The 20,606-nt window shown below is 43.1% G+C and overlaps 1 protein-coding gene across 1 annotated transcript in view; it reads right to left on the bottom strand.

Annotated features, from left to right (window-relative positions):
• The window catches only part of bgnb (biglycan b), a 41,093-nt gene extending 23,389 nt beyond the window's left edge, over positions 1 to 17,704 (bottom strand). Inside the window, exon 1 of the mRNA XM_052090959.1 lies at positions 17,458 to 17,704. The gene's annotated coding sequence lies outside the window, so the exon portion shown is untranslated. The remainder of the gene's footprint in view (positions 1 to 17,457) is intronic.
• Positions 17,705 to 20,606: the final 2,902 nt, after the last annotated feature.

Genomic DNA, 20,606 nt, shown 5'->3' with positions numbered 1-20,606 from the left:
TGCCGCCTCGAAACAGACACTATCTAGATGGATAGTGGACGCTATTGCTGCTGCATACGCGTCAAAAGACCTGCCATGCCCGTTGGGCATTAGGGCTCACTCCACTAGAGGCATGGCATCCTCGTGGGCATGGTCCAGTGGGATTTCCATTCACGACATATGTGTGGCAGCGGGATGGACTTCCCCCTCCACCTTTGTCAAATTTTACAATATGGAAGTGCCCGCTCTGCAGGCAAAACTACTAGCGGTTTAATACGCTACAGCTCCCCTGGTGAGCTGCACTGATGGGACACATTCCACACAGACCGGCACCGCCGCTCTGTCATTCCCTTCCCACTATGTGCTTATGTATTACACAATCAATGACCCGCATTCTTGCCAGCCAAATATTATTTCCCCACTCATAAGGGCTCCCCCGGGTCCCCCCTTAATTCCCTGGGGCTCATACAGTGGATGCTTGGCGCGCACGGCATTGACAGTGGGTTCCCGTAGCGTAAGCTAGCTTACGCAATACGAGAGAACCTCTCGTAAGAGAACGTATCGGTTACCTAACGTAACCTCGGTTCTCTCTAGATGAGGGAACGAGTATTGCGTAGCCGGCCGTGCTTCGCGCCACGGCGACTTTTCGCTTCAGTCAATGAAAACCAGGGTTCCAGCCTACGAACTACGCTTATATGCACTCTAGTCACGCCCATTTTGGCGGGCTTTGTTGCAGTGAGCGCGCGGACGCCTCTCATTGGATGCGAGTTCGCTCAAGCTCGTCTATAGGCTGCAGCAGTTGCCGCAGAGCAACCTATGAGCTCGCTAGCTAGCCCGCTCAAGGTCTGCAGCTGCAGCACTGCGTTGACAATGGATACAAAAATTAAGGATAATTTTTTGGCTTCAATATCTCAGAAAAGATGAATCTTTCCCGTAGTGTAAGCTAGCTTACGCAATACTCGTTCCCTCATCTAGAGAGAACCGAGGTTACGTTAGGTAACCGATACGTTTTCATGCGACTCCACCATGAGCTGCCACATTGTTACTGTATTGAAATTAATGTTGTTCTATACATGCTACTAAGAAAAGTGTGGATGTGTGAGAGAAGCCAGATGGTCAGAGGATATCAGTTTGAGATGCCCCTTGAAATTTCCTCTTGGAGGAACTTAATTGATATTTTCCAGAGAGAAGCATGCAGTGTACAAATTCTATGTCTTCTCCATTACAATCCCATTACTCTTTACTGTCACATTCAAATAGGTGTCTTCAACAACACCAGAGTCATGATTTGATGATGCCATGACAATATGCAGAGGCTGTATTCACTTAACAGACAGTATTTACAGATTCATGCATATGCTGTGTATGAAACCACATAATGAATTGCATATGTGAACATAAATGAGTGAATTCAGACAAAGCAATAGACACTCCGCTCTTTATGATGTTATATAAACACTGCATCCTGAATGACAGAAAAACTACAGTAATTAAAATCTGATCTGAATGTTTTCAAAAGTGATTTCAAACCATATGTTTATATAAAATTTGGTTTCATGTCTCTCTTTATTGTTCAGACTACAAACAACTAATGTTTTGATTTGGATAAAAGACTGATCTGCATCTCAAGGTTCATACTATCTGTCCTAAACAGGGGAGGAAAGAGTACTGAAAAATCATACTCAAGTAGAAGTACTGTTACTTCCCAAAAAATTAGTGTCAGTAGAGTAAAAGTAGCTGTCGTAAAAACTACTCAAGTAAGAGTAAAAGAGTAGCTCATTTAAATTGTGTGAATTGAGTACCGAGTTGCAAAACCTACGCCCCATTATAATGAACACTGTATGCCAAATTTTAAAATACATCACTTATCTACGATAAACACTACATGAAACTGATTCAAAAAATAAAAGGGAGACATGATAACAGAAATGAAAAGATGAAAAAGTTATTTTCAATACACTGATCACCACTGCACGCTGCTGAGGTCCCGAGACTCCGCCTTCAGAGCAGGCGATAAGGCAGCCCTAAGAACAGCTAGGGCCAAACTGTCACGGGCAATCAGAGAGGCAAAGCGCGCACATGCCCAGAGAATCCACAGTCACTTCCAGGACAGCGGTGACACGCGGCGCATGTGGCAGGGCATCCAGGCCATCACCAACTACAGGACAACATCAGTTGCCTGTGACAAAGATGCCTCCCTTCCAGATGCGCTGAACGACTTCTACGCTCGGTTTGAAGTGCAGAACGACGTGATGGCGAGGAAGTCCACCCCTCCTCCCAACGACCAGGTGCTCTGTCTTACCACGGCAGATGTGAGGAAAACTCTACGTAGAGTCAACCCACGGAAGGCTGCTGGACCAGACAACATTCCTGACAGAGTGCTCAGAGGATGTGCAGACCAGCTAGCAGATGTTCTTACCGACATCTTCAACATCTCTCTGAGCAGCGCCGTCGTTCCAACGTGCTTCAAGGCCACCACCATCATCCCCATGCCAAAGAAGTCTTCAGTGTCCTGCCTCAACGACTACCGTCCCGTCGCACTTACACCCATCATCATGAAGTGCTTCGAGAGGCTCGTCATGAGGCAGATTAAGACCCAGCTGCCCCCTCACTAGACCCACTGCAGTTTGCGTGATCGTTCAAACCGTTCAACGGACGATGCCATCACCACAACCCTCCATCTGGCCCTCACCCACCTAGACAATAAGGACTCATACGTTCGAATGCTGTTCATAGATTTCAGCTCAGCATTCAACACAATCATTCCCCAGCACCTGATTGGAAAGCTGAACCTGCTGGGCCTGGACACCTCCCTCTGCAACTGGATCCTGGACTTCCTGACTGGGAGACCTCAGTCAGTCCGGATCGGGAACAGCATCTCCACCACCACCACACTGAGCACTAGGGCCCCCCCAGGGCTGTGTGCTCAGTCCACTGCTGTTCACTCTGCTGACTCAAGACTGTGCAGCAATGCACAGCTCGAATCACATCATCAAGTTCGCCGATGACACGACCGTGGTGGGTCTCATCAGCAAGAACGATGAGTCAGCATACAGAGAGGAGGTGCAGCGGCTGACGAACTGGTGTAGAGCCAACAACCTGTCCCTGAATGTCGACAAAACAAAAGAGATGGTTGTTGACTTTAGGAGAGCACAAGGTGAACACACTCCGCTGAACATCGACGGCTCCTCTCTGGAGATCGTCAAAAGCACCAAATTCCTTGGTGTTCACTTGGCGGAGAACCTCACCTGGTCCCTCAACACCTGCTCTATCACCAAGAAAGCCCAGCAGCGTCTCTACTTTCTTCGAAGGCTGAGGAAAGCACATCTCCCAACCCCCATCCTCATTACATTCTATAGAGGGACTATTGAGAGCATCCTGAGCAGCTGCATCACTGCCTGGTTTGGGACTTGCACCGTTTCGGACCGCAAAGCATTGCAGAGGATAGTGAGGACAGCTGAGAAGATCATTGGGGTCTCTCTTCCCTCCATCAAAGACATTTACAAAAAACACTGTATCCGCAAAGCAACCAGCATTGTGGACGACCCCACACACCCCTCACACAAACTCTTTACCCTCCTCCCGTCTGGCAAGAGGTACCGAAGCATTCGGGCCCTCACGGCCAGACTGTGTAACAGCTTCTTCCCCAAGCCATCAGACTCCTCAATACTCAGAGACTGGTTTGACACACACGTGTCCTGAGTTGCACTTTAATTACTGTCACTTTATAACTGTCTGCTACCTCAATAACTGCTATGTGCATAGAACATTATCTCATAGTATGTTATGTTTACATTTTTAGAAACTGTCATCTTTTTGCACTACTGAGTACTGGTCGGCGCTGCACTGTCTATTGTCCTGTTCATTGTCAGTAATTTGTTGTACTGTCCTGTACTTTTTGCACATGTTTGCACGTGCACTTTATATAGGTATATGTAGGTTTTTTTATATAGGTATTTTATTTCGTTGTGTTGTCTCATGTGGTCTTGTGTTGGTCCTTTGTTGTTTTTATGTAGCACCATGGTCCTGGAGGAACGTTGTCTCGTTTTGCTGTGTACTGTACTAACTGTATATGGTTGAAACGACAATAAAAACCACTTGACTTGACTTGACTTGACTTTAAATTGTAATGTATGAAACAATTACATTAAAATCAGTTTATGTGTAGGGTCTAAATATCCCTGAATGCTGACAGAGTGTTATTGTTGTGCATAAAACATGTTTAAACAATGCAAGGAATGCAAAAAAATGCTAAATAAGCAGGATTACAATAGATGAGGTAGAGCAGGCATAGGAAAAGTTCTTTGGAATAGGGGCTACATCACGCTTAAAAAGGAATAATTCACCCCAAAATGAACATTTACTCATCATTTACACACCCTCATGCTATGCTGGATGTGTATGACTTCCTTTCTTCAGAACACAAATTAAGATTTTTAGAAGAATTTCTCAGCTCTTTTGGTCCACACAATGCAAGTGAATCTGTGCTAAAATATTGAACATTAATCATCTTAAAATTAGTCTAATCCATGTCCCTCCAGTGATTTAATCCATGTCTTCAGAAGCGATATGATAGATGTGGTGAAAAACAGATCAATATTTAATTCCTTTTTTTACTATTAATTCTCCTCCCTGCTCAGTTAATCTCCACTTTAAATTTAATATTGTTCTTCTTGTGTTTTTTTTTATTCACATTCTTCATGTATATCTCCACCTACTGGGGAGAGAGAAGATTTTCTAGCAAAAATGGACTTAAATATTGATCTGTTTCTCACCCACACCTGTCATATCAATTCTGAAGTCATTAAACCACTGGAGTTGTTTGTATACTTTTATACTGCTTTTATGTTATTTTTTTAGCGTCAAAATTGTGGCACCCCTTCACTTACATTGAATGGACCTAAAGAATCTTAATTTGTGTTCTGAAGAATGAAATTCATAGACAGATGGCATGAAGGTGAATAAAAGAGAATTTTAATTTTCATGCTTTTTCAGCTAATATTGCCCAAAATCCCTTGCTTCATTGCTCGACGGAAAGTTTGCTTCAAAACTACAGTTGTGAAATGTAAGAAGCTACAAATATGGCGGTGATGGACAGTGCTTCATCAGTTCTTAAGTGTTTTAACAACTAAAATGTAATGCAATTTAATGGTTGAATCCAGTGAAAAGAAACTACTTTGTTCTCGCTGTAGGATGAACACACAAATCAGCTCATTAAGTTGTGAACAATCAGCTTCTTTATTTACAAAGTGAACAGAAAAGGTTTTAATTGATTAAAAATCATTATCATCTTACTTGCATGATTTTATGTCATCTACTCTATTTGTATTGCTTATTGTGGATCCTCGTGTGCTTTCTTTCTTGAAAATAATCTTCAAAGAAAAGTGTCAGCAGCATTTGGATTAAAAAGGAAAAATCCCAAACTGAAAAATCAAATTAACACGTTTTTATTTTATTTATTTCAGCTTGTGGAAGTGGCGCCCCCTTTTGGAGTTGGTCCAACCCCTTTCTGGAATAACCCCGCCCACTTCTGGAGTTACTCCGAGCTGCAGTAAAACCTGCTTGAGTTTCCAGGTGAAATGTCCACAGAGTAGTGCAAAAAATGAGTTATATGGACACGTTGGAAAAAGAATCACCATTGGCTAGTACATTTCTGTTAGCAGGCACAACATGCCGCTACAACAAGGGCCGCGTTTTCAGAAATCCTCGTGTTCCCTTTCCACACTACAGCGCGAAGATGGCATTTTCAAATATATCACTTGGGAGAGCGTTTTTGAAATGTTTTGTGGTCAAAAACGCTCTTTCTGAATGAATGAATGGAAGGCCAAATAGTAGAGAATAAAAAGCATTTTCAAATGAAAACGTATTGGTGTGGACGTGGCCTTAATCGCTAGCTTCTTATTCATTAAAGGGATCTCTGTGCTTTGCCACTGCACAAGTCAATCACAGGCGATTGAAGTATGAATATATACTAGCCAGTGGCTATTATATACTGACATATTTTGTTGCATAGCATGAAATGTAGTCACATATGTGAGTGATTTACTCGCAACGTAGGGGGCTGTGTTTGAACCCCAACCCTAAACCTAACTGTCCAGAACCCATGTGTGATGAGGATGAGGGCATGGCCAGGCCATGATGGAGATAGGCCAGCGCTGGATCAGCCGATCAGTGGGAGAGTGAGATAAGGGGCAGCCGGAGGTGCCAGTTGGAGAGAGAGAGAGACGCATGTGTGTCTGTTTATGTTTGTTTAAGTTCATTGTTTAAGTTAATTTATGCATTAAAAGTTTATGTTGATTGTTCAGCCGGTTCCCACCTCCTCCTTGCCTGTCCGTTTGCCTGTTACACCATGTCTCTGAGGTTGGTCATGTAACCTGCTATCAGCAGAACCACAGGAAAAAATAAACACATTTGAATTGATGTAAAAATATCTGATGGGAGATGCTGCTTGTCAGTAACATCTGGTAGCAACATGTTGACTTCCCATGTAATCATGTTTGCCAACAACCCAAGACCTCTAATACAGATCTTTTTTTTAAATTAATTTCTAAGTTTAATAATGTGTACTCTAACGTTTTTTGTCTTTCAGGGAGGGCAAATGAGTTGAGGGGCATATCTAGAAATCTTCAGTGTCATTAACTGAATAATGAGCATGGATGCTTTTGCCATAACTCTTGACTACTGCTAAATCATCTTCTCAGAACATTCAGACTTGCCATCAGTGGCTGGAGCAATAGACAGATCGCTGAAATGGACTCACAAAGAGACATATACATAAAACATTTGTCACGCTAGCTGACAGTTTCTAGAACTGCCCATACATGGCGAATCTATCAGTTGTGCAGTAGCATTTCCAAAGGTAGGCATTAGAGCCTAAATTATCATCCATCCTGATATGCCAACAACTAATGTGTGTTGCTTGCACATTTTCTGCACGTCTATTACTTTAAATCAAACATGTGGGAAAGCAATGGCCATCTTTTATGCTGCTGACCTGGAATAAAAGCAAAAAGGGAAAACGCAGTATACAGTCTGTATCCATTTGTAAAAATAGTGACAAAATTATACAGTGCTCCCCAAAAAAAGACCGGGTTTGGACTGGCCAGAGGAATGCAAGGAGAGATGGCCGAGGGCACTCTCCATGCAAAAGTCTGCAAACTATATGCGTTATTTATGAACACAAGCACCATAATATGCTTAAGTATATGTGCAGTTTTTATGAGATAGAATACTGTTGTGCTCAGCACATTCAAGAAGCAACTCTTTAATTAGCAGCTGCTCAACAAAACAAGGTGCCTCAATAAGCAAAAGCCACAGTACAGCTGATCCTGTTGACATCCACACAAAGAGAAGGGAAACAAACTAAAGTCAGACAGACATAAACTGAGACAAAGATAATCCTAACCCACAGCTTGAGCCAAATGCATCAGTGGACAATCTGATGCTCATGAAATAACCCTGTGCACTCTGACATCTATCTCGTGTAGCGACCGTGTAGGAATGGCTTGGCTTAACATAACAACTGCTTCTTCTGGTAATTAGACAGCACATACTCCTCTATGAAGAACGGATACAGCTATTTCTATCACTTAAACTGTTACCAGCCATGTTAGCCTTAGAATTATGTGTTCCTGAGACAGTAAGAGAGAGAGTGTAAGAGAAATTAGGAGAGAGAGAGAGAGAACAGGAGAGAGGTCGTAACCTCCATTCCCTGATGGAGGGAATGAGACGTTGTGTCGATGTAGTGACACTAAGGGTCACTCTTGAGAGCCCAGAACACCTCCCATTCTTTGAGAAAAGGCCATATTTGCATACCACTCAACCAGACATACGGGTATAAAAAGAGCTTGAATGCGATTCCATTCAGGTTTTGTGCTGAGGAGCTGAGACAAGGTCCGGTCATTTCAGCGGCTAGTACAGTGTTGTGGCAAGAGGGACACAACGTCTCGTTCCCTCCATCAGGGAACAGAGGTTACGATAGTAACCAAGATGTTCCCCTTCTGTCACTCACTCAATGTTGTGTCGATGTAGTGACACTAGGGGTCCCTATAGAAAACGCCACAACAGCTGAAACGTGTTACGTGAACTGCTGATGCAGGTGCAAGCAGGCTGCTGCGTGCATAATAGCAGGTGCATCAGACTGCACATAATCTCCCCCAACGCCCCAAAAGATGTCAGGTAGTTTCCCACATCCCTGAGCGGAGGAAGCGACATAACTAGCTTGGGAACAGGCCGTGCCAGCTGCGGCCTTTTCTCTCTATGTTTTCTCTCCATCTAAAAGCTATCATACGCATCGGTGAAGGTGTTCTTTTCCTTTCCTATTTTTTCAGTGGGATAAGACCCCACAGAGATCACATCCTGCCCAAAAGGGAAGGTCAACATGTGGCAATACGACACATGGGCTCAGCAGCCACACATGGATGAGGTGCGGTGGAAGGTCCCACCAAGAAAGGGGAGGGTCGGGGTCTCAGGATCATGTGAGAATCTGACTGAACCGAACTCTAGGCAAGAGTCACTGACAGAGAAAGCTTGCAGTTCCCCGACGCTCTTGATGGAGGTGAGCGCAATCAGGAGGGCCATCTTTAAGGAGAGAGCTTTCAGCTCGACTGACTCTAGTGGCTCAAATGGGGCTCTCCAAAGGCCCAAGAGGACCACTGAGAGATCCCAAGGGGGAAGAGGCATGACCTGGGAGGATTCAGCCTCCGGGCACCACAGAGGAACCTGATGATCAGGTTGTGTTTCCCTAGGGACTTACCATCCACTGCGTCATGGTGTGCGGCTACAGCGGCTACGTATACCTTCAAGGTGGAGGGGGACAGCCGCCCCTCCAGCCTGTCCTGCAGGAAGGAAAGCACTGACCCGACTGTGCATCTCTGGGGGTCTTCGGCTCGGGAAGAACACCAATTCGTGAACAAACGCCACTTCAGGGCATAAAGCTGCCTGGTAGAGGGAGCTCTGGCTTGAGTGATTGTATCTACGGCTGCTGGTAGTAGGCCACTTAGATCTTCTGCGTCCCGTCCAAGGGCCAGATGTGGAGGTTCCAGAGGTCTGGGTGTGGGTGCCAGATTGTGTCCCATCCCTGAGAAAGAAGGTCCTTCCTCAGAGGAATCTGCCAGGGAGGTGCTTTCGTGAGTAGCGTGAGGTCCGAGAACCAAGTCTGGGTGGTCCAGTATGGGGCCATGAGGGTGACTTGTTCCTTGTCCTCCCTGATTTTGCACAAGGTCTGTGCAAGAAGACTCACTGGGGGGAATGCGTATTTCTGCAGCACCCGGGGCCAGCTATGTACCAGCATGACTGTCCTGAGGGTTGCTCCCGTCAGGGAATACCAGAGTGGGCAGTGGGAGGATTCCCGGGAAGCTACCAGGTCTACTTTGCTTTGCAGAATCGACTCCAAATCAGCTGGACCACCTGGGGGTGGAGTTTCCACTCTCCACTAAGCATTGCCATAGCCTCCGCAGGGCGAGTAGTTTAGTCAGCAACTCTAGGCAGTTGAAGTGCCAAACAAGTCGCGGTCCTGACCAGTATCTCGGCTGGAGGGACAGGATCTATCGCGTCCTTGCGAAGAAAGGCTGCGATCACTGCACTCAGGCACCTGGCGAACTGAATCACGTAGCTGAATCAGATGGCCACGATAGCCACCGTAACAGATTGGAAAGCGTTAACCATGCATCTGGCACGCAAAGGCAGGGAGGCCGTGTTCGCAGGGTCCTGACTGCAGGTGCTAAGTTTTCAGTGGCCGTGACAATGGCGGCTGTGGACACCGATTACATGACCCAAGGAGTGAGGAAACTGGTCTCTTTTTGAGAATGTGGGTACCGCAGCCTTTTCGGGGTGCGGTGAACAAAAGAGAAAAGGAAACAAAGGATTTACCTCCCAGCCCTCCAGCGGCCCTCTCAGTGATTTCAACTGTGGCATGACTGTTGGTGCCAAAAAGGCTGTTTGAGTATTTCTGTAACTGCTGATCTCCAAGGATTTCCATGCACAACAGTCTCTAGTGTTTACTTAGAATGATGCCAAAAATAAAAAACATTCAGTGAGCGACAGTTCTGCAGATGGAAATGCTTTGTTGATGTGAGAGGTCAACTGTGAATGGCAAGACTGGTTTGAGCTCACAGAAAAGCTACAGTAACTCAGATAACCACTCTGTATAATTGTAGTGAGTAGAATAGCATCTCTAAAGTAGAATGCACAACTGGTCGAACCTTGAGGTGGATGGGCTACAACAGCAGAGGACAACATCAACCATAGTTCCCTAATAAAGTGCTCAGTGAGTGTATATTGGAGTGACTCCACGTGTAATTAATTTTCCCTAACCCAATATAACACTGATAGCATGAATAAATTACTTAAATGACAGCTTTAGTGTCTTTCAAGCTAATAAGCTTATGATCAGTTCTGTATAGTATTTAGATCTGAAGCAACTGATACATGTCTTTTCTCATTAAAACAATTAATTACTCTTTCAGTCTCCACCTAGTCTGGGGTTTCTGACAAAGACAAACAATAATTAACTAAGGCTACATCCACACTATTATATTTTTTATTGTTTAAAACGCATTAATTTTGCTACGTTTTGATCTTCCTCCCACACTGACACAACATTTTTATCCAGCAAAAAAGGAGCTTTTCGAAACCACTCACAAGTTTATCACAAGTGGATAAACTTTTAAACTCTGTTTTTGCATTGTAATGCCAACAGGGAAAATAGAGGTATTCCAAAACGATGATTTATCTGTTGTCATTTGACACAGTCATGTGATACATTCAACCCAAAACAAGCAAGATGGCAGATGTAACAGTGTTGTTGTGCCTGATATTCACTTTGATAGCATTGTTAAAGATAAATGTAAATGTTTTCAACCTTCACACTGCGTTCCTTCAAAGGCAACAGGATGTTTACTCAGAATTGCTGTCCGGCGGTGGAACACAAGGACAATTTAAGGAGATTTAAGTGTTCTGAAAATGGGAAAATATTTAAAAATGGCAGTGTGGGAGCGTTTTTCAAATGTATCCAGACTCATGTGGATGTAGTATAAATGTCAGATTTTAATAATAGAGAACACTGCAGACTCCTCCCCAGAAATGAGAGGGGAAAAAATAATGCCTACATAGACGAGCAGCTACAAAGAACTCTCTCAAAACACTTGAGCATGTTTGACATGATTACCGTAATAATAATAATAATAATAAAACACAACAATAACACATTAGTCAAAGGAGGAATTTCCCTCCACATTGTGAGGTATATGCTTATTGTATGTTTAAGTCTTTGTTTGTATCTTATTCACACCATGGCAATAAGCCTAGAAAGCGAACAGTAAAAGCCATGCCATATGTGCTGGGTTAAACTGTGAGCTGCAGTATAACTGAGAAAGGAGATAAAGCATCTGTGAAAGAACATCACAAGAAACATTTGAAAAGTGTATGAAGAGTGCTCCATGAAAATCTCAGAATTTCTTGATTTTCTATCAAGCAAACTGTATAGAGCTTTGATTCACAAGAAATTGCTATAATCGAACTAGAAGACAAGAAGCAATACATTTGTTAAATACCCTTTCAAGATGCAAATTAGGCAAGAATGAGCATAGTCTCATGACACACTTGTAATAATTTTTGTAAATTAACCAGATGGTCTAATAGTAAGATGTAATACGAGTTGGCTCTTACAAAACAACATTAATTCCCATTTGCTGCTCTTAATGATCGCAGAATACACTGAAATTGGACAATTATATCACATCTCTGTACCAGTTTTAATTGATTTAATTACAAATATTTTAACATTTGTAAACACTTTAGACAGAATGTGCAACAGCTGCTGTGTTTCGGTAGCTGTATGTGAACTTTAACCTAGGTTGCTTTATTTATTTTATACTCTGTATAGTTTGTATTATGTATTGATTTATTGTTTTCATTTATCTTCTGATGAATTTGCTTTGTTTATTTGTCAGTTATTACAAAATATTTATCTTCTATACTTCAAGAGGACAATTTCCTGGTAATTAAAAATGCTCTTTTTATCTTTTGTAATATGCTCATTAAGAGCTGACTGTAGTTAAATTCTGGTATGTCTCTAACTGACATACCAAAGATGGGAGGAGGAAGTTGTTTGGTTTACTGAACTTTAACTATGGGAGCAAGTGAACTCACTTGACTCTGGTGAATCTGTGGTTTGCAGCATTAGTTGGAAAGGCCATGGATAAAAAAACTTTTTTCAAGTGAGGCTCAAACTTAAACAATGGTCTGGGTTCCATGCACTTGGCAGGAAATATCTGCTAGCTTGACTGTTATTTGTCCCTAAAAACTAGGTATTTACTAGGGATGCACTGATACCATTTTTTCTCTTCCGATCCGATTCCAATATTGGAAATCTCAGTATCAGCCGATACCGATCCCGAGCCGATACCAGTGTTGTTTCTTTGCATAATCAGTTTAGAATATTTTTACATTATTGCGTAGAACTAATTGGGTATGCTCTTTAATATTTAAAGAAACACAAACCTGTAACTACACATTATTTCAATATAACTGTATAGCGTTATTGTAAACAAATGATAATAATACTAATAATATTATAATAGTAATATATTGTAATACTGTATATCTCAATCGTGCACCTTTTGTCACGGATCCACTGGTCTCTCTCTCTTTCTCCCTCACTGCCGACACAGCGTTCACTCTCCCCTGAGTTCTGATTACACGCACCTGCATAGCATTAGGGACTAATCAATGCATAGGACAAAGCCTCTAAGTCATAAAATCATCTTGGTTACTGTCGTAACCTCCGTTCCCTGATGGAGGAAACGAGATGTTGTGGCGATGTAGTGACACTAGGGGTCGCACTTGGGAGCCCCAAACACCTCTAATCTTTGAGAAAAGGCCGATGGGAATTGGTGAGTGGAATTTGCAAGCCACTCCCCCAGACATATGTGTATAAAAGGAGCTGGCTCGCAACCACTCATTAAGATTTTGCGCTGAGGAGCCGAGACAAGGTCCCAGCCATTTCAGTGGGTAGCTTAGCATTGTGGCAAGAGGGACACAATGTCTCGTTCCCTCCATTAGGAAACAGAGGTTACAACAGTAACCAAGATGTTCCCTATCTGTCACTCACTCGACGTTGTGTCAATTTAGTGACACTATACAAAACGCCACAACCAGCTGAACTGTGTTACATGGACTGGTGGTGCAGGTTCAGGCAGACCACTGCGTACCTCATAGCAAGTGCACCCGGTCACCACATAAACTTCCCAACACCCCACGAGTGTCGTATGGCCTCTCGTACCCCAGGGACAAGACGGACTCATAGTGGGGACAGGCCGCTCCAGCCATGGCCTTTTATCTTCTTAATTCTCTCCCATAAAAATGGAAAATTATTCAGCTGGCCCATATGCGTCCACATTGGGGGGGATGTCCTTTCCCAAGGGGAAAGACACCACAGAGACCACATCCTGCCTGAAGGGGAGGTAACGTGTGGAGAATACCTCACATGGATTTACCGACCGGGAGTATCGCATCTGGAAGAAGTCCCCCTGGTAGGTCCTACCCGGAGGGGAGGAGCTCTACAAACACGGCGACCGGTGGCAGAGGGATCTCTGCCCAAGGAAGACGCCGATTTGCAAACAGGGAAACCGTAATGTGTAAAATACATCACACAGGAGAATACTTAAGGAGAATGAGACCTCACATGGTCCAATTATTGAGCATTTTGTCAACTGGTGTGATGAATCTTATTTACAGTTAAATATATTAAAGACCAAAGATATGCTCATCGATTTTTGGAAAAGTACTCATCCAAGTGATCCTACTTTAATTAAAGGCCAAAAAATAGAGTATGTACAATCATACATATACCTTGGGACCATAATTGATGAGAAACTAAAATTTGAAGAGAATTGTGAGGCTCTGAACAAAAAGGGGCACCAGCGTTTGTACTGCCTAAGGAGATTATCTGCATTCAATCTTGATAAAACAATAATGAAGATGTTTTATCATGCTTTTATAGAATCTGTTTTGTCATTTTCCATTTTAGTATGGTACGGTCATATATCCTTAAAGGCAAAAAATCAGCTAGACCAGATAGTAAAATGGTCTGGCCGTTTGATAGGCGAGTCAAAACCAGGAGTGGCATCACTATATGCCAAACAATTACAAAGGATGGCCCTTTCAATTTTAAATGATGACTCTCACCCTCTGCGAAATGAGTTTCAGTTATTACCGTCTGCGAGGAGGTATAAAGTCCCTAGGTGTAGAACGAAAAGATATAAAAGCAGTATACAAATGCGATTGATATGCTTAACAAATTGTAGAGGTGTTTTTCAGATATGTACTAGGGGTCTTATGATTTTAAGACGTTAAAAAGATCATATGAAATGCTCTTGAGAGCACTTTCTTTCTTTCTTTTATGAGAGCACTTCACTAAGTTTATGAGTATTTATTTATCTGTCCTTATGTGTAGTGTAGTGTCCTGTGTTTTGTGTTTTTTGTATTGGATGCCATAGAATGTCATTGCACTGTAAAACAAATTTACCTACGGGTACAAATAAAGTAAACAACAACAGGGTTACCCACGGGCAATCAGCACATGTTAAGCATCGACCCCAGTACAGGGCATACTAGCGCACATACTGGGCCGGCATCAAACTTCTCATTGGCCAAATCTTGGGCACATAGCCCGGTCGGGGTCTCAATATCATGCGAGAGTACCCTGGACTGACATCCAAGCAGGTGTTGCTGACAGAGAACACCTGCTGGTCCCCAACTCTCTTGATGGATATGAGCGCAGTCAGGAGGGCAGTCTTCAATGGCCTCCTAGGCCACACATGAGGTGTGGCCTAGGAGGATTCAACCTCCTCGTACCTCTAAGGAACCTGATGATCAGGTCATGTTTCCCGAGGGACTTACCATCAACCGCGTCGTGGTGGGCTGCCATAGCGGACACATACACCTTCAAGGAGGAGGGGGACAGCCGCCCCTCCAACCTCTCCTGCAGGAAAGAAAGCACTGATCACTGCAGATCTCTGCAGATCTCTGGGGGTCTTCATCTCAGGAAGAACACCAATTTGCAAACAAATGCCACTTCAAGGCATAAAGGTGCCTCGTAGAGGGAGTCCTGGCCTGAGTGATTGTGTCTACCACCTCGTGTCACTTATTATGTCTTCCACATCCCATCCAGGGGCCAGATCATGCGAGAGTACACTGGACCGAAATCCAAGCAGGTGTTGCTGACAGAGAACACCTGCAGGTCCCCAACTCTCTTGATGGACATGAGCGCAGTCAGGAGGAGCTCACGGAATCCCAATCACCCATTCACACACACATTCACACATACACCAATGGCGGAAAAGTGCTAGCCTGCCATTGGGAGCAACTTGGGGTTCAGTGTCTTGCCCAAGGACATGTGGAGTCGTGTGGGCCAGGAATTGAACCTCCAACCCTGCGACTGGCAGCCAACCCGCTCTACCACCTGAGCCACAGCCACCCCAAAGATGGTGATGAGAGAGGCGGTCGTCCCTCAGGGGAACTGGGAGGGGCTGTCGTGAGGTGCGTGAGCTCCAAGAACCAAGTCTGGGTGGGCTAGTAGGGCACCACCAGGACAACCTGTTCCTCATCCTCCCTAACCTTGCACAAAGTCAGCTCCTGCATCCCTCCCGGGTCGGGACTACCCTCATGCAGCTCTTTCAGCATCTTGGCCTAGTGCACTTGCAGAAGGGCCATGGCGTGCACTGTAAGCCTTGGTCACCAAGGACGACGTGGACTTACAGGCCTTTGACGGGAGTGCACCGCAACTGCCTTGTCCACCTGGGGAATAGCCGCCCCACCGTCAAGTGTAGTGAGAGTGGAGAAGCTCACAGGTCTGGTCTGGGCAGAAAAAGGTGCCTCCCGCGACTTCGTGAGCTCCTCGTTCATCTCTGGGAAGAATGGAACAGGGGCGGGGTGTGGCTAAGAGCTAGGAACCAATCATCAAGCCACGAGGGCTCAGGGCAGGGTCGCGGTTTCAAATAAAAAGGTAAAAGAGAAGAACATTGAACTCTTGTGCTTTGGAACATGTACATTTTTAGAGAATTCAAACAATCAAGGTAATTTGCAACAGTACAGAACAGATCAGAACTGATATGGGTCTTTATTGGCCATTTCAACAATTACATCTGGCGGGGACCCCCCTTGCACAGTATATGTGTTTACAGTCTTAAGTGAGATAGAAATGGAATAGAACTTCATTTATCCCTCTAAAAAAACACACACAGAATAATACAGGACACATCAGATATATTAAAGGAAATATCAAAAAGAAATGGAAAAATGAAAAGGATAAATTAAGGAAAAAGCAAAAGGAAATGTAAGAATTACAACTTGATTGTGATTCAAAGAGAGCCTCATTCTGAATCCAGCAAGATTGTGGTTCTTAGGCAATACCTTATGCAACATCACCCCCCCACCCCCTTAAGAAAAACAATGTGTTTTATAGAGCCCCTTAGCCCCTGCAACAGAGAGGGCTTTTTACCCCAAATACCATCCTTTCACTTAATTTATATTTATTAAACAACTTGTGATTTAATGGCCTTGAACAAAACTTAAAATGATAAATAAGTATTTTGTCTCAAAATAAATGTGTTAATTTCAGGGATTTTTATTAGCTACATGAATTTGCTACATTTACATCTATGCATTTGGCAGACGCTTTTATCCAAAGCGACTTACAGTGCACTTATTACAGGGACAATCCCCCCGTAGCAACCTGCTAAGGGCCTTGCTCAAGGGCCCAACAGTGGCATCTTGGTGGTGCTGGGGCTTGAACCCCCGACCTTCTGGTCAGTAACCCTGAGCCTCAACCACTGAGCCACCACTGCCCTACATTTTGCAGTGTATAGTGACAAATAGATACTTGGTACTTTGGTGTTTTTTGTTGCTATTTAGTGTTTTGGGAGAAAACAAAATCAAAGGAGACTTTTACCCTGTACTCTACATTTGTCTTAATTTTGAACAGTATACTGTGTGTGTGTGTGTGTGTGTGTGTGTGTGTGTGTGTGTGTGTGTGTGTGTGTGTGTGTGTGTGTGTGTGTGTGTGTGTACTTTTTACCAAATATTTTGTTTGAAATGTATATATCTGATATCTTTTTATATATATAAATAACATATTTTTATGTTTTGTCTGTGTAATGACATTCAAACATTTTTAGACATTACTGGTCCAAATATTTTGGAAAGAAATGTTACTATGTCTGTAACGCCTATATGGCTTATTAAAGCTTTAATTGAGGCTTTACATAGGCTATCAGAATAGGAAACAAGTTCTGCATTTCAATTATCAAAAGGGGGTGGGGTGGTGATTCACCAAAGTCAAACTCAAATCCAAATAATAAGAAAAACCCCGGGGAAACCCCACACTTTGACAAAGAACTAAACTATCTGATATCAATGACCTAAAATAAACGTGTCTCTGCCTTAATAACTAGAAAAACAAAACAAACATCTACTTACTTGTAATGAGTTGCAATATTTCCAGACTGTTCGCTCTTGCGTCCGATAGTAATCGATTCTTCTTTAGTGACTGGTAATTGGGCTCTGAATTTCGCGCTCTAAAACCAACACCTAAAACATATTCTCGTTGGTGAGCCTTTGTTTTAGAGTGTATCTTTACATGCTCCCCCGGGTTATGAAGCCTGTATCTGTCGGTGGAGAGAAGAGTGGGACTGGATTTACTCACTGAGGAAATGGGCGAACTCAGGCGCGCGGGTTTTGGGTGAGTGCCCTAGAGCCAACCTCATTCAATGGTGCGCGCGAGTAATCTGTACATAAGCAGTAGGCTACATTTATTAAATACTTTTTGACAGGTTCAAATGTCTAGGTGCAAATTAACCGGTTTCTAATCCTCTAAAATCCTGGATTTCAAAGTTGAAATTCCGCAAATACTAATGACTGTCCTGACAGCCATGTAACCATAGTGAAACAATTAAAACAATTAAAAGTTTAAAGTTAAACTATTAACACCATATTACTACAGTAATACCATGGTTAACATTAACAATATTAATGTAGTAAAACTGGTTAATTTTTCCGGATCATCTCTTAACTTCCCAGTCTTCACCGTGACCAAATCACTGCGAGGAAATCAACCGTTATATGAATTTGTATTTATTATTATTATTAGTATTATTATCATTATAAGTAGTATTAAAGGAAATATTAATGGTGGAGACAGGAAGAGGAAACAGTATGGGAAAAAAATGGAACTGAACCTGGGTCATCCGCATGAATAAATGCACATCTAGACTATCATTACACCCCATGACACTGCAGCAACGCTATAGGTGCTGTTTGACTTCAATTTTTGTGTTTCCACCAGATTAATTAAGTGCAAATAGCCGCACTGTAAAATGAAGTGTTATATAATGTGTCTTGTGCGAGATGAATGTAAAGGGGAGACTTAGTGTTTAATGTTTTGTTATTTAGAAGAATTTCTGTTTAGTTTTGGGGGTTATCATTATGGTGAATAGCCTACTTGAGCTTAGGTTGAAGAAAGGTTAAAGTTTAGTTTGTTGTATATTGCTTTACTCATGAAGTAATTGCTGTACTAATCAAAGTAGTGTTTCCAATTACCATGCTAGCATTCTATGTCCTGGCCAGTTTATAACAGAAAGAGATTAATACTGCCTTCATTTGTTATTGGAATTATTGTAAATACAAGTCTCCCACTCGGAGACACATGTACACACAGTGTACACACGACCCCTCGAGTTGTAATTACGACTGGGAAACAAGTACATTTAGCATGACAATTTAGTTAGGTTTACCTCTACTTGAAGTATTTAAATTGGGATTACATGGTCATTTTAAGTTCAGCCAAAGAGTTAAATTTAAAGTGCCATCAAAATGCATAACTAATAAGGAATTACTGCAGAACTAATAGGTCATTCTTCATTAACACTTAAGTCACTACTATTAACTACTAAGGAAGATGTGTTAACTAATCAGTATGTAATAGCATTTTATAGTTGTGTTAAGTAACAATTAGCTAATCAATAACTATTGGACTGGAGTAAAAAGTATAAAAGATGGCGGATGTTACTGCAACAAGTGTTCCTGGGTTTGCCAGAGCTCGTCTTAAACCAGAAATATATAAGACCATTGATGGCAAAGTTATAGTTGAAGATGAACTTTTACACTTCCTTTCGATAAAAATGAGAACTTTAAGTCAGGATGAAATAGTACTTTTAGCTGCAAACCACTTCGGATCAGATTGGATTGAGGCTTCAAAGAAAATGCTGTTTGAACTTTGTTCCACTACTCAACGGAATATCTCTCACAAAGGGGCACAGAAAGACGCCAATAATATCAAGAGCTGTCTTAAAGTCCTTAATGAATGTGGGGACAATATACCAAAATTTGTATCATATTATTTGGACGAGCTGCCACCTGTGACTTTTTCCAACATAGACGTCTGTGGCCTTCTTCGGAAAGTTGAGCAGCTACATGCTGATGTATCTGTCTTGAAACATGCGATGCACCGACAATCTGAAACAGGTGAAGGTTTGAGTGCAGTCGCGGCGGACGTGAGCCGCCGGGTTTGTGCCCTCGAGCAGAACGCTGCCCACGGTGGTACGGGCTTTGATGTGCCGGTGAGCTGGATGGAGAATGCAAGCACCACGCGCACTACTCACTATACGGATGTCGGTTCGGCGGAGGCGCCTGAAACAACAGGTGACAGACGCCGAGGAGAGGCTCCAAGACCCTTGCTTCAAGCAATGGAGAGTATTATGCCAGCAGCTAGCCCTGGGTTGACGAGGCTGTTGCCTGGTTTACCCAAGTGGAACCAGGTTGTAAAAAGGGGGCGACAGAAGCGCACAGAGGAGTCCCAACAGGGAGTACACATTGGCAAATCTGTGTTGGAACGGAGGGCAGCAAAAATTGTTGTGGGCACTGGTGCGGCAAGAGACATCAAGATGATAACAACAAAAAGGGTGAGTGTCTTCGCCAGTAGGTTTTCACCAGATGTAGATGTTGAAGTATTGCGCGCTCATCTTATGCATAAACTTGGGCATGAAGTATCATGCGAAAGGATTGCTACTGTAAACAGCAGATACGCATCATTTAAAATAGCTGCTGAATGCAAAGATGTTGGTGATATGTATAACCCGGAACTATGGCCAGAGGGAGCGTATGTACGGCGCTACTATGAACCACAGAGAGCTGGAACCGTGGGTGCTAACATTAAAGCGGCTACTCTACCTTCTGCCAATATGAGTATGCCTGATAATTGCATGAGTGCGAAAGTATGATGTCGCTATGGATATACGCGTCCTATCATATAATTGCCGTGGCCTGCGCTTGGGTCAAAGTGCTGCCGTTTTATTGTTGATCAGTTGCTGGAGCACAGTGATATTCTGTGCCTACAGGAAACATTTCTTGCAATGCAGGATTTAACGGGCCTGAACTCAATCAGTGACAGCTTTCACGGTGCTGGAGAGTCTACCACTGACCTCAGTTTGGGAATACAAAGAGGCAGAATTCCAGGAAGTGTGGCAATTCTGTGGAATAAAAAGCTGGACTCAGCAATTAATGTAGTTAGGCTTGGTGTGGACTGGTGTATTGCTATACGTCTGACACAGTGTGATAGGGAATTTATTATT

The sequence above is a fragment of the Xyrauchen texanus genome, chromosome 25, assembly GCF_025860055.1.
Source record: "Xyrauchen texanus isolate HMW12.3.18 chromosome 25, RBS_HiC_50CHRs, whole genome shotgun sequence".
NCBI lineage: Eukaryota > Metazoa > Chordata > Actinopteri > Cypriniformes > Catostomidae > Xyrauchen > Xyrauchen texanus.
Note: the sequence above shows the minus strand (reverse complement) of the source record. Positions and strands in the feature narration are given on the sequence as shown.